The sequence below is a fragment of the Glycine max genome, chromosome 14 (assembly GCF_000004515.6).
Source record: "Glycine max cultivar Williams 82 chromosome 14, Glycine_max_v4.0, whole genome shotgun sequence".
NCBI lineage: Eukaryota > Viridiplantae > Streptophyta > Magnoliopsida > Fabales > Fabaceae > Glycine > Glycine max.
The window spans coordinates 9664436-9677037 of record NC_038250.2 but is presented as its reverse complement, the minus strand read 5'-3'; positions in this window follow the sequence as shown (position 1 = coordinate 9677037).

Sequence of the window (12602 nt, the reverse complement as noted above, 5' to 3'; positions counted from 1 at the left end):
CCGATGGCACTGAAGATGGAAAATCAGACATTATATTTTGGGTAAAAAAAATTAATTCCTGATGGCATTGGTGAGTGGTGACAGTTGGTTCTCTACTAGAAGAGGTCCATAGATAATATGAAAAAAAAAATGCCATTGACATACTTTTGAATCCAAGTCTTACTTTTTACTATTACAAATTGATATGAAACCACTTAAGATTTGAACTCAAAAGTATAAATTGGTTTCGATAATTTTACTTAATAGTGTGTTGGTAATTAAACACACTCTTCTTTAGTATTATGATAATGCTTTAATGGCTTGGTTTTGCTTTTCATGATCGAAAAAGTCACCAGACTATCTGGCATTGACTGATTAGGTATAGAAAAAATGCTGGTCGCATTCTTTGAATCCAAATGTTATTTTAAATCGTTTGGATAGTACGTGTGAATTCAATTTTTTTAAAAATAATTATTAATGAGATTTTATTTATTTTATAGTTAAATTTTGAATTAATTAAAAAAATTCTACTAATAAATTGAAGAGTTAAAAAAAATCTTACTTTTCACTATTACAATATTATATGAAACCCACTAGATGACTATCCTTCTTGAATTTTACTTAATACTAAAGAAGATTGTGTTATTACCCTTTGACTTAATATATAAACAACGTTAATTATCATACCTCTATTATACAGATGGATTCCCCACTTTTTCATTGATAGCATGCATATTCAAGTCATAGACAAGGTGGGGTGTTTCGCATGTTATTATGCATTTCCAGTTACATAGACAGCGTGTTTCACATATTATAATCCAAAACCGTCGTAAATATACATATCATTTCAGTTTCACAAATTACTATCCATTACCAAAAAAAAAGTGAACAATTCACATAGATGACAAACAAATTGAAGTTGCTTAATTATGAGTACAAAGCGTTTTAGACAACTCATGGAAAATAGAACACAACATGCTTTGATTTTACCGTCTGGAACTATCATGTATGTTCGTAATGTACACACCCTAAAGAAAGAACTCAACATAGCAAATATGTTAAAATAAAAGAAACTGACAGCACAAATCTAGAACTAAAATTTATCTAACCAGTAACCACCAGTCTTGGCTAGGATCGAACGCGCAGGAAAAAAGAAAAAATCAATGCGAGAGAAAACTTTTTTGCCCGCTATCAGATAAATGCTAGTAACATTTTTTTAAGCACACATTATTATTCACTGAAATTTATTAAAAATCACAAATATTAATAAATTCCATTATTATTATTTTATTAATCTTTTTTTCTAATTTTATAATTTTTAATAAATTTAAACTAACAGAATAAAGTATTTGTCAGAAAATTTATTGCTTATACTCCTCTAATGGTATAGTATATGACTGATAGTAAAAGCAGAAAGAGGATCTCATATAAATAGCCAAGTGAACCTAGATTTTGCACAGCACGTGAGAATATCCAGCCCTGGCACACGGAATCATTAGCACACAGTGAAGCTAGATTTCATCTGTTTAAGAGCCTTTGGACTATTTTTTTTCTAATACGATGTGGATGCATTGGGGAGAGCCTTTGCACTAATTTTTTCACTCCCCTAATTCTCTTTATTTTTTCACCTTCTTAAGCATGTATGTTGTAAGGAGATTTCTGAATATGCATTTATTTTGATATATCTTGAATTTTTGTATATACAGGAATACACTTTACAAAGAAGAGATGATTGTTTTATATAGACCTAGACCTAACTACTCTAACTATAAGGATGAAGTTTGTTATTTGTTACAACAGTCTATAGGAGGTTATTTTTCTCTATCCTTTACACCCCCTGCAAACTGAGTGTGGGTAGTTGATGAACATTTAGTTTGAGTCGAAGGCTTAAAAAGGTATTGCTTGAAGGAGCCTTGGTGAGCAGATCAACTACTTGAAACTGGGAGGGGATGTGCTTGACAATTATTTCACCATTGGCAGCCTTTTCACGAACAAACCAAAGATCTAATTCAAAGTGTTTGGATTTGGAGTGCAGAACTGGATTAACTGTTATCATCACTGCACCTTGATTATCACACCATAGCAAAGGAGGCTTTGCTTGAACAATATGTAATTCTGTAAGGAGAGACTGGAGCCATTTAATTTCAGCAACTAGAGTTGCTAAACTTTTGAATTCTGCCTCAGTGCTGGACCTAGAGACTGACTGTTGCTTCTTTGCAAGCCATGACACAAGATTGTTTCCTAAATAAACACAAAAGCCAGTGAGTCACAAGCCCAATCTGAATCACTATAGCCAGTGATGAAGAGATACTGGGAAGGATAAAAAGCTAAACCATGATCAACTGTGCCATTGAGATATCTAAGTACACGTTTTGTGGCTTTCCAATGACTTTCAAGAGGGTTGTGCATAAACTGACAAAGCTTATTTACTGCATAAGCTATATCTGGACGAGTGATGGTGGCATATTGTAGGGCTCCAACTACAAATCTGTAGAGAGTTGGGTCAGAAAAGGCATTTGTACCATCCATATGCAGTTTTGAACCAGGGGCCAGAGGAGTCTTTATGGGTTTGGCATTATGCATATTGACTTTGGCTAAAAGATCAGTGATATATTTGGATTGAGATAGGAGAAGAGCCCCAGTAGTGGTGTATTTGGCTTCGATGCCTAGAAAGAAATGTAAGGTGCCTAGGTCTTTGAGAGGATACAGAGAGTGAAGTTTAGAAATCACAGATTGGACTGCAAAGGTGAAGCTGCTTGTTATAATGATATCATCAACATAAACCAGAATGTAGGTGATAAATTTTGGTGTAGCATGCACAAACAGAGATGTATCACACCTAGTTGGCTTAAACCCAAAAGAAATTAGACTAGATGCAAACTTGGAAAACCAGGCTCTTGGTGCCTGCTTGAGCCCATAGATAGACTTCTTCAGTTTACAAACAAGATGAGAATTGGCAGAAGTGAAACCTTCTGGTTGCTGCATGTAGACTTCCTCTTGAATGGTTCCATTTAGAAAAGCATTGTTGATATCCACTTGTCGGATATCCCATTTTTTGGTGACTGCAATGCTCAAGACTATGCGAATAGTGGCTGGTTTAATAACAAGACTGAATGTCTCATTGTAATCAAGGCCTGGTCTTTGAGAGAACCCTTGAGCCACCATTCAAGCTTTGTGTTTGGCTACAGAGCCATCAGCATTGTATTTCAAGCGATAGATCCATTTGGAGCCAATAGTCTTCCTATGAGGGGGCAAAGGGACTAAATCCCATGTGTTATTCTGCATAAGTGCCATATATTCTGCCTTCATTGTAGCTAACCATTAAGGATTTTGCAGTGCATCCTTGGTACACCTTGGAGTCATCTCTGTCAGTAAGGCTTTGGGTTTGAAGATGCCAGATTTAGCTCTAGTAGTCATAGGATAGGTATTGGCTGCAGGGTTAAGAGGAGTAGAGTGCTTAGTGACAGGTGTGATGGATGTGGGGGGAATGAGATCTGGTATGGGAGTGATGGGTGCAGCTGGTGTTGAAGCAGGAGGATTGATAGGATTGATGGTTGCTATAGAAGGAGGGAAAGTAGGCTGGGTGGGGGAAACAATGGTGTTTGGAGCAAAGAAGGATGGATTTGCTATCATAGGGTATTGTGTTTCATCAAATATAATGTGTCTAACAGTGTACTCCTTTCCAGAGTTGGTGATACATTTGTAGCCTTTGTATTTGGTGTTGTAGCCAAGGAATATGCAAGGGGTGGATCGAAACTCAAGTTTGATTTTGGTGTAGGGTCGTAGATAAGGATAGCAAAGGCACCCAAATGGTTTAAAAATGGAGTAGTTAGGTGTTTTGTGAAAAAGAACCTCAAAGGGAGACTTATAGTGGATCACTGAAGAGGGAATGTGATTTATGATGAAAGTGTCAATGCTTATGCTTCTGCCCAGAACTTGGAAGGAAGACAAGAGGCTGCTAGCAAAGTGAGGCCGGTTTCAGTCAAGTGGTGATGCTTTCTTTCAGGAGCACCATTCTGCTCATGTGTATGAGGACAAGATATGCGATGTTTGATGCCATGATCTGCAAGGTACTTAGTCAGCACTAGGTACTCCTTGGCACCATCAGTTTGTAGAGCTTTGATCTTTTTATTGAATTGTAACTCTACCATTGTTTTGAATTGGATGAAAATTGATGGAACTTGGGACCTGTTATGTAGAAAATACAGCCAAGTGAATTTATTGTGAGCATCCATAAACAAAATATAGTATCTATAGCCTTCTTTTGAAGGTGTAGGGGAGGGATAATGATAAACAATATCAGAAATTGAAAATGGCAATTTGTGCAACTTGCCAAGACAACATGCCTGACATACTGATTTATTTTTCCCAGAACAAGGAATACGATAAAGATTCATAACATGCTTGACAATTTTATTTGAACAATGGCCTAGCCTTCTATGCCAGGTATCAAAATCATTTGCAAGAACAGTAGAATTTTAGACAAACACAAAAGATTTTAATCTTGGTGGAGTGAGCTGCAGGTCTTCAAAGACATAGAGTTTATCCTTGAGATGACCTTGAAGAAGAACCTGCTGGGTTTCCTGGCATTTAACCACACACTTATTAGAATGAAATTCAAAGAAAACACCATTATCCTTAGCAAATTGGGAAACACTAATAAGATTTTTGGTTATATTAGGAACATATAAGAGATTTTGTAGTGTGAAACGAATATGAAGATTTTTCGAAGAAAAAGATGAGTGTCTAGTATGAGAAATAGTTAGAGCAGTAGCATCTCCCACGTGCACATGCTCACCTCCATTGTATGCATTCTTTATCATGAGATTACCAAGATCATGTGTTAGATAATGAGTGGCACCAGTGTCAGGATACCGGGAATCATCAACTTGATTGGAAGCAGTGGCAAGCATAGCCTGAGCAGAGTGGTTGTTGGAGTTGTCATTTGGGTTGTGGGTCGCATAGGGTGTTGGTTCGATAAGATTTTCATCAAAGCGGTACCAGTAGTGAAATGCATAGTAACCAACACGGCCACAGAGTTGGCATTGAAGCTTTGGACCACGACCTTGAGTGGAAAAGGTGGAAGTGGACCTGCCACCGCGCCCTCTGCCATGAGTTCCTGATCTACCTGGACCACGATCGCAAGAAGGGTTGGAAAGCCCTCTTCTTGATTGGGTCTAACTATTCATAGTGTGTGCTTGAATGGGGGTTGTGTCCCTTTGTTTATGACACTCCAATCTTTCTTCTTGATGCATGAGGGAGGCTTCGATTTGAGGAACAGTGAAGGTTTCAGATCGCGTGAGACACGAGGTGATGAGTCCATCATATTCTTCAGGGAGACCATCAAAGATCGCATCGATGTGTTCTTCATCTGTTAAGGGAGAGCCGATTGCGCCAAGGGTTTCTACGATCTACTTGATCTGGACCAAACACTCGTTGATTGACCCTTGCTTCTTAGTGTTGCGAAGTTGAATGCGAAGCTGTTTGATTTGCGCTTTCGTTTGGGAAGAGAAATAGGTTTTGAGGATGGCCCAGATTTCGTGCGACCATACGCAACCAACGACGCCAACGCGAAATTGGTTGTCCATTGATTCAAGAAGCCAAGATTTGAGAAGATTATCCTGCTGCTCGAAGTTTTCATAGGCAGGGTTAACGGAATTGGTTGCTTCATCTTCTTTGGTGAGAAACCGCGAGGGAATCGCGTAATCCCCAACAATGTGTTGTTTCAAGCGGTGACCTTTGATGGTGGATTCGACAAGCTGCATCCAGGTGAGAAATTTGTCGTCGGTGAGCTTGCAAGAGATAGCGGAAGAGAAGGTTTGGGGAGCGAAAACAATGGAGGCGGAAGCCATGGATGTGGATCGAGTGGCTTAATCTGATACCATGTAAGGAGATTTCTGAATATGCATTTGCTTTGATATATCTTGAATTCTTGTATATACAGGAATATACTTTACAGAGAAGAGAGGATTGCTTTATATAGACCTAGACCTAACTACTCTAATTATAAGGATGAAGTTTGTTATTTGTTACAACAGTCTACTATAGGAGGTTATTTTCCTCTATCCTTTACACATGCATAACCTAAAGCTAGACAACAAGGAACATAGATAATAGTATATTTGCTAATACCATACCAATAGTTTGAATGGAATAGTAACTACCAATAATGTGATATAATTGACAAATAATTTTATCTCTTAAACATGTGATCAAGGATTCGATCTTAGTTTGTGTATTAATAAAATTTATTAAAAAGATCAATCTCTTAAATGTATCTCAATAATTCCAGAGATTAGTTATTGACTCTTCGTCAATGGATACCCCAGATTCACCCAAAAACAATAACTTAAATTTCTTGCCATAATTGATTAGCTAACAGATATCTTAAACAGAAAATTAACTGAATAAGCCATATTAAAGAAGTTTTTTCTCACCAAAGAAAATGCCTTGTGAAGAGCTTTATGCACAAACCAGGGTCAAAGCCATGTTTCAGTGTACCAATTCAACAAGAAGAAACATCAAGTCAAATGCACGTGAATTGGAATAAATAGAGCTCACACACAACCTAGCTAGAATATAAAAACTCATAAGTACAATGAGGAACTCATGGCACAAAAATCCATGCATAAGAAGTCAGAAAACAGTTATAGGGGACCACTCCTACTAAATGTATCTCTTACAGAATCAATTAATAGTTGAAAAACAGAATGCTTCCACCAATGTATTTTGTGGCTTTGAAGAACTTAAATTAATGGATATGTCACGTCATTGAGATTCAAGAACATGCAAGAGAAACTGCTTACATGGTGGGTTGGCAGCATGCTTTGTTTCTTTAAGCCATTACAAAATTTAATATTAGATCATACAGAAGTTTTCATGAGCAGAATCTGCAGCCTCTATAGACATGGAGTTAAGTTTCTCTTCCCACCCCTACTTTTCAGACATCAATGATGCAATGCAGCATTGTCCTTTTGTTAATTTTTCCTGCTACTGGTTCCTCAATAGTGACTTTACTATAGGTTTTAATCGCCATCAGACAAAATACACAAAAGGAAATTGAAGAATAGAGAGAAAACGAGGTGAAACAAGGATACAATACAAGAATATGTGTTTGAATATAATTACTCGTGCAACAACTACAGCACATTTCTCCATTGCAACATCCTTCATATCTTTTCTGAGAGATGACACTGTATTTTGCTCCTACATGAATCAAATTGAGGTTTATTTTTAAAATTAAGATACTCAATAGTTAAAACAATGTCAAACTCTACACGTGGAGTGCTGCAGTAACTAGGACTAACTACATTGTGTATGCTAGCTCCAGGTGCATGTGTTCATGTGGCCTCATTTATTATCAAATTTGTAACTGTCTGAAACTAAAAAAACCATTTATTATCAACCATTTTTGTTTACAAGAGCATTCAACTACCTGCACATTGCACTACCATTAATCTACATCGTTTGAAGCTGCAACAATAGACAAAAAAATCAGCCTAATCTTTTTTTCCCTCATTTGATAAACTCGTAAATAAATAAAGGTTAAACGATGCATTCACTTGGCGTCTTTAGTTATTTTCATTTTATGTTTTAGTCCCACATGAGAAAACTGTAAGTGCAATATATCTATTACCAATAACTAAATAAAATAAAAAATTGTGATGTAAAACCATTCGCTTGCATGTTTTTAGTCATAAGAAAAGCAGAGAGGAATTAATTTACGAAGCTTTGATTTTTAATCATATCAGGTGATTCGTATGATTGACTTTATCTAGTATAATAATTGATAAGATTTTGTTGTTATTGTTGTAAAACCATTACAAAAAGCTTTCTAGTGGTGAAAACAAAAAATTTACATGTCCTCATTTTCTGACGGCAAGAAAGTTTTGTAACAAGTTGACACCAATAGAAAGTTTCTGTAGCAGTGTTAACAACAATTCATCAGCGTCACGTTACTAGCATCGTGTTTAGTAATATGGACCACAACATATTTTTTTTATGTACGTGTAAGATCTAAAACTTATTATTGTACAGAATCTAAAATTTGAAATAGGGACAACCATTGGTCCCAAATAAATAGTTTAATCATGAATATGTAAGACATGTATATTCAATTTGAATCTTCACTTTTAAAGTTGTTTTCTTCCTCCAACAGTTCAACTCGTGCTCTTTGAGGAACTTCGGGTTCACGATTCAATCCGAGTCCGTACCCATACCAAAAGGTTGATGTGGTTGGGATTGTGACTAACGTGATAGACAATGTCCAATTGCTACACTTCTTTTGGCAAGAGTATGGCCTTGGGAGCCCGGTTGATGAGATTGGGCCTAATGTGATGTTGAGCTATGAGTACACCTAACTGCCTGTTCTATTTTCCTTACCTAGTACCTACCAAGAGAGGTTGTACAATCAAATTATTATCACAACTCAAGTTTTTTATTTTTTATTTCATTTTCTTGTTTGCCATTAAATATGAACACCATTCTTGGGAAAAGAAAAGTATGAACGGAAAAAGTATATATTTTAAAAACAATAATTGAAAATAAATTATACTATTTCTATTCATTTATATTAACAAATTTGACACCAACATTGGTTCAAGTGGAATTACACTCATCTTAGTTTAAGCAAGTTCTTGAATTCAAAGTTTTTTTATAATAAAAAGTTGATTTGTAAAGGAGATTTCATTAAAAATGATCGATTAAATTTCTCGATGAAAATTAGTTATTTGAAAAATCAATAGAGGACGATTTGCAATTGAATGAGAGTCTATATCATAATAATCAAATTAGTTTAAGACTTTGTTGTATTCATGTGGAAAAATGATTTATTTAACAGAAGAATTTATGTACAATGTGTATTTCCTTGGATCATTGACAATTACGTATGACAAATAAAATTAATATCTGAATTATGTTGAAGGACACCTATTATATGAACCTAGGGAATATAGTTAAGCTAGTTTTACATTTTCCCACATATAATTAGCAATATTCATATATACTATCATTGTTGCACTTTGATAAAATAAAATATAAAAAAAAACTTAATAAGTTGTCACCATCTAAGTTTATTCTTTTTATGTCAAGACTTTTGTTCATAATATTGATGTCTAAACAATCAATTTCTTCTATACTATATAAATCATCACGTAAACTCCACTCATTAATATATATATATATATATATATATATATATATATATATATATATATATATATAAGTCACAGCATAAAAGGTTTATATAAAAAAACATTAACTTCAAGATAGAAAATATATTTTCCAAAACTCTAAAGGAATGCTCAGTTGTCATTCTTAGTCGTATAATAACAACAAAGTCTTATTCCATCATGTAAGATTGGTTATATGAATCACACAATATTGTTTGACACAGTGAAAAATCAGGATTTAAAAAATATTGTTAAGTCTCAAGCCTCCCTTAATGAGTCCCTTGAATGTCCTTTTCAATCTCTCTCTTCCTCTTTTTATCGGACTAAAAATCATGTCATCGTCTCTTCTAATTGGCACATCTTATAGCCTTCTTTGTACATGGTCAAACAACCTTAATCAATTTTTTGTCACTTTTACCTCAATGAGTATTACATCAATCTTCTTTTGTATAATCTCATTTTGTATTCTATCTTGTCTTGTATAACCACACACACATCCATCTTAACATCCTCATTTTATAACTCACACTTTTTTCTCATGCACCTTTAAAGTCCAACATTCACTATCATATAATATTACTGAATATATAATTGTACCCATTGTCATTCTTAGCGATGATTTAATTAAATAACTAACCCCTAGATACATATATGTATGATTAAAAAAAAGAAGTATCACTTTCAAAATAGACAATAAAAAAATGAAAAATACACTATGTTAATGTGTAATTGGATTTTTTTATTTATTTATATTGAACATAAAGTATCAAAGAATGTACAATCACATTTAATCAATTTAGTTAGACGCCTTTAAATGATGTGTTACTGATATGGCTCAATATCTAATTCACTTAATTTTAAGAATTAAGAAATACAATAATGATGAAATTTGAATCAAATTAATATACACATCCACACTCACATATCAAAAAGTTATAGCAATGGATTGAAGGGTTTTCCTTTTCCTTTTTTCTTTTTTTCCTCGTTGGGCATCTTTTTTCTTCCGGAACAAAGAAAGCAAATGGTGAGGAAAAAAAAGGCAATGAATTGAAGGGTTCATTGTAAAGGAAAAGAAAGAAACCTAAGTTGTTGGTGTTCCATGTTACACAAGCTCTATCCCAAAAAAGCAAGTGTGTCAATGGAGCTTTCTCTCAAAGTTGCTGTAGCGTTAAATTCATTGGATGATTCCTGACCATTTCCTATATTTCCTTCTTTTTTTTTCAAATCCTAATATTATGTTCTCATATATTTACAACAACAACATCAATAAGTTGCCGATAAAAAAAACAACAACATCAATAAGAAAACGCCTTCTCCTTGTTGTTACTTGTTATGAGAATAAAAAGAAGGGGGAAAGAAGGACAATGAAACATCCTAGAATTATTTTGGTTTTAAAATTTTTATAATAGAAGTTGTAGAAAATTATTATTATTATTTTGTAAAATAGGCTAATCAAACAATTTTTTTTAAACAAAACAAAAGCGTAATCAAATACGACAGTAATTTTTTATTTTCTTGTATAGCCTTTGGTAGCCTTTGATAAATTTATTTAAGATAAAACTCATTCATTGTTTTGTAATTTTTATTCCTGAGACTTGAACCAGAATCTCAATTGAAGAAGAATAAGCTCATTCCTTTTCGATGAATAACTGTTGGTATTAAAGAATTCAAGAACTGAAATATGAAGTTTGGTTTAAACAAAAAATAAAACTAAATAAAAATACACAGTCAAGCCAAAATGTAAATAATGATATGAAAAATGAATGCAACTATAACATCTACCACCCTTTTATTATACATGGTTAATTGGTTATGTTCCAAAGTGGTATATTATTATTTTTGGATCCCTTTACACAGAGGGAAAGCGATTATTATAAGTTAAAATTAAAAATGCATTTGCAGCTGGGAGGGAGAATTATGGGACCCAAAACACCTTAAATGTTCACATTTAATGGCCACGTGACTGGGAACAATTGTTGTTGAGAGGGCCTTCTGCCAAAACGCTTTGCATGTGATTGTTGGGCCACACTCAGTCCTATAATTTCCTTTTTCATTTTGTCAAAAAAAAATTGTTTAGGTGAGGGGGAAAAAGTGTATCCATATAGTATCTATTTTTTTAAAAAAAAAGTTATCTATGATTTGAAAAATAAATATCTCCTCACAAAAAAAAAATAGAATCTAGATCCTCAAATTTTCTACATACGATAATAAAATAAATCGTTAATTTGAACTATGTCACCATGCACTTTTTTTTTAGTTCCAAGCAATCCAAAAAAAAAAAAAAACCCAGCTCTTATAACATTTTTTTTATATAAAATGTGTTTGTCCTGTACTTCCGCTAAAATTTAATTTTAGTCCATGTACTTTCAAATCAGCCATTTTAATTCTCAAACTTTGAAAAACATATAAATTTAGTCTCTTCTTTTTTTAATACAAAAAATGGTCAATTTTAGAAATTAAATGATCGATTTACAAATTTAAGGATTAAAATGACTGATATAAAAATATAGGAATTAAAATCAAATTTTATTAAAAATATATTTTATTTTTTTATTCATAAAAATCAAAGATAAAATGAGAGTTTAATACTAGTCAAATAATTAATAGGAATAAGATGAGATTTAAGTTAGCACACTTAAGATTTATCTCTGAAAAAAAACTATGAATTTGTATGATATTTACTACGAGTTGTTCCATACAGCTTTAACAGATTCCATTAAAATGTTGGTATACGCGTTTTTCTTCTTTCTTTTGGTTAAAATTTAGTAGAATATTAATCAATTTTATATTTAAAAAATACTAATCAAAATAATTATAGATCACTTGTTATCGACATTCTTAAGTTTATTACGGGAATGAAGACATGCGTACGTTCCTGCGTTTTACAAACCACATTCACCAAACAATTAGAAGATTATGTTTATAGGTTTGTTTATCAAAAGATAAAGCAATCTTTTTCTTCATCTTCTTCTTCTTCTTTTTTTGATACAGAACTAGATATATTTAAATACCCACCTCATACTTCCATCATGTACTCGTCACCCATGTTTGTTTGTGCGAAATGAACTTGTTTTCTTGGTTTGAATCTTAGGTATGTATGTGTATTTGATTGAATTTATTTTAGAAAATTAATTATCGTTTTATCACTTTTATAGATTTTTTTAAAGAAATCAGTTATTATTTTTCTAAAAGAATTTCCTACCAAACATTGTTTAATAAGAAAAAAAATTAAATCTCTACAACTTTTCGTGTTTGAATGAATTAGTTACTATTAGTTTAACTTATTTTAAAGAAATAAGTTTTTTTTATTAATTTGTTTTCTTAAAAGATGAATGAAAAGTATATTAGACATATTATAAATATCAGTATAGATTTCTTCAATAAATCAGTAATCATACTATTTTAACGTATTTAAGTATTGTTCATTTTAATTATTTTTTTTGACAAATTTCA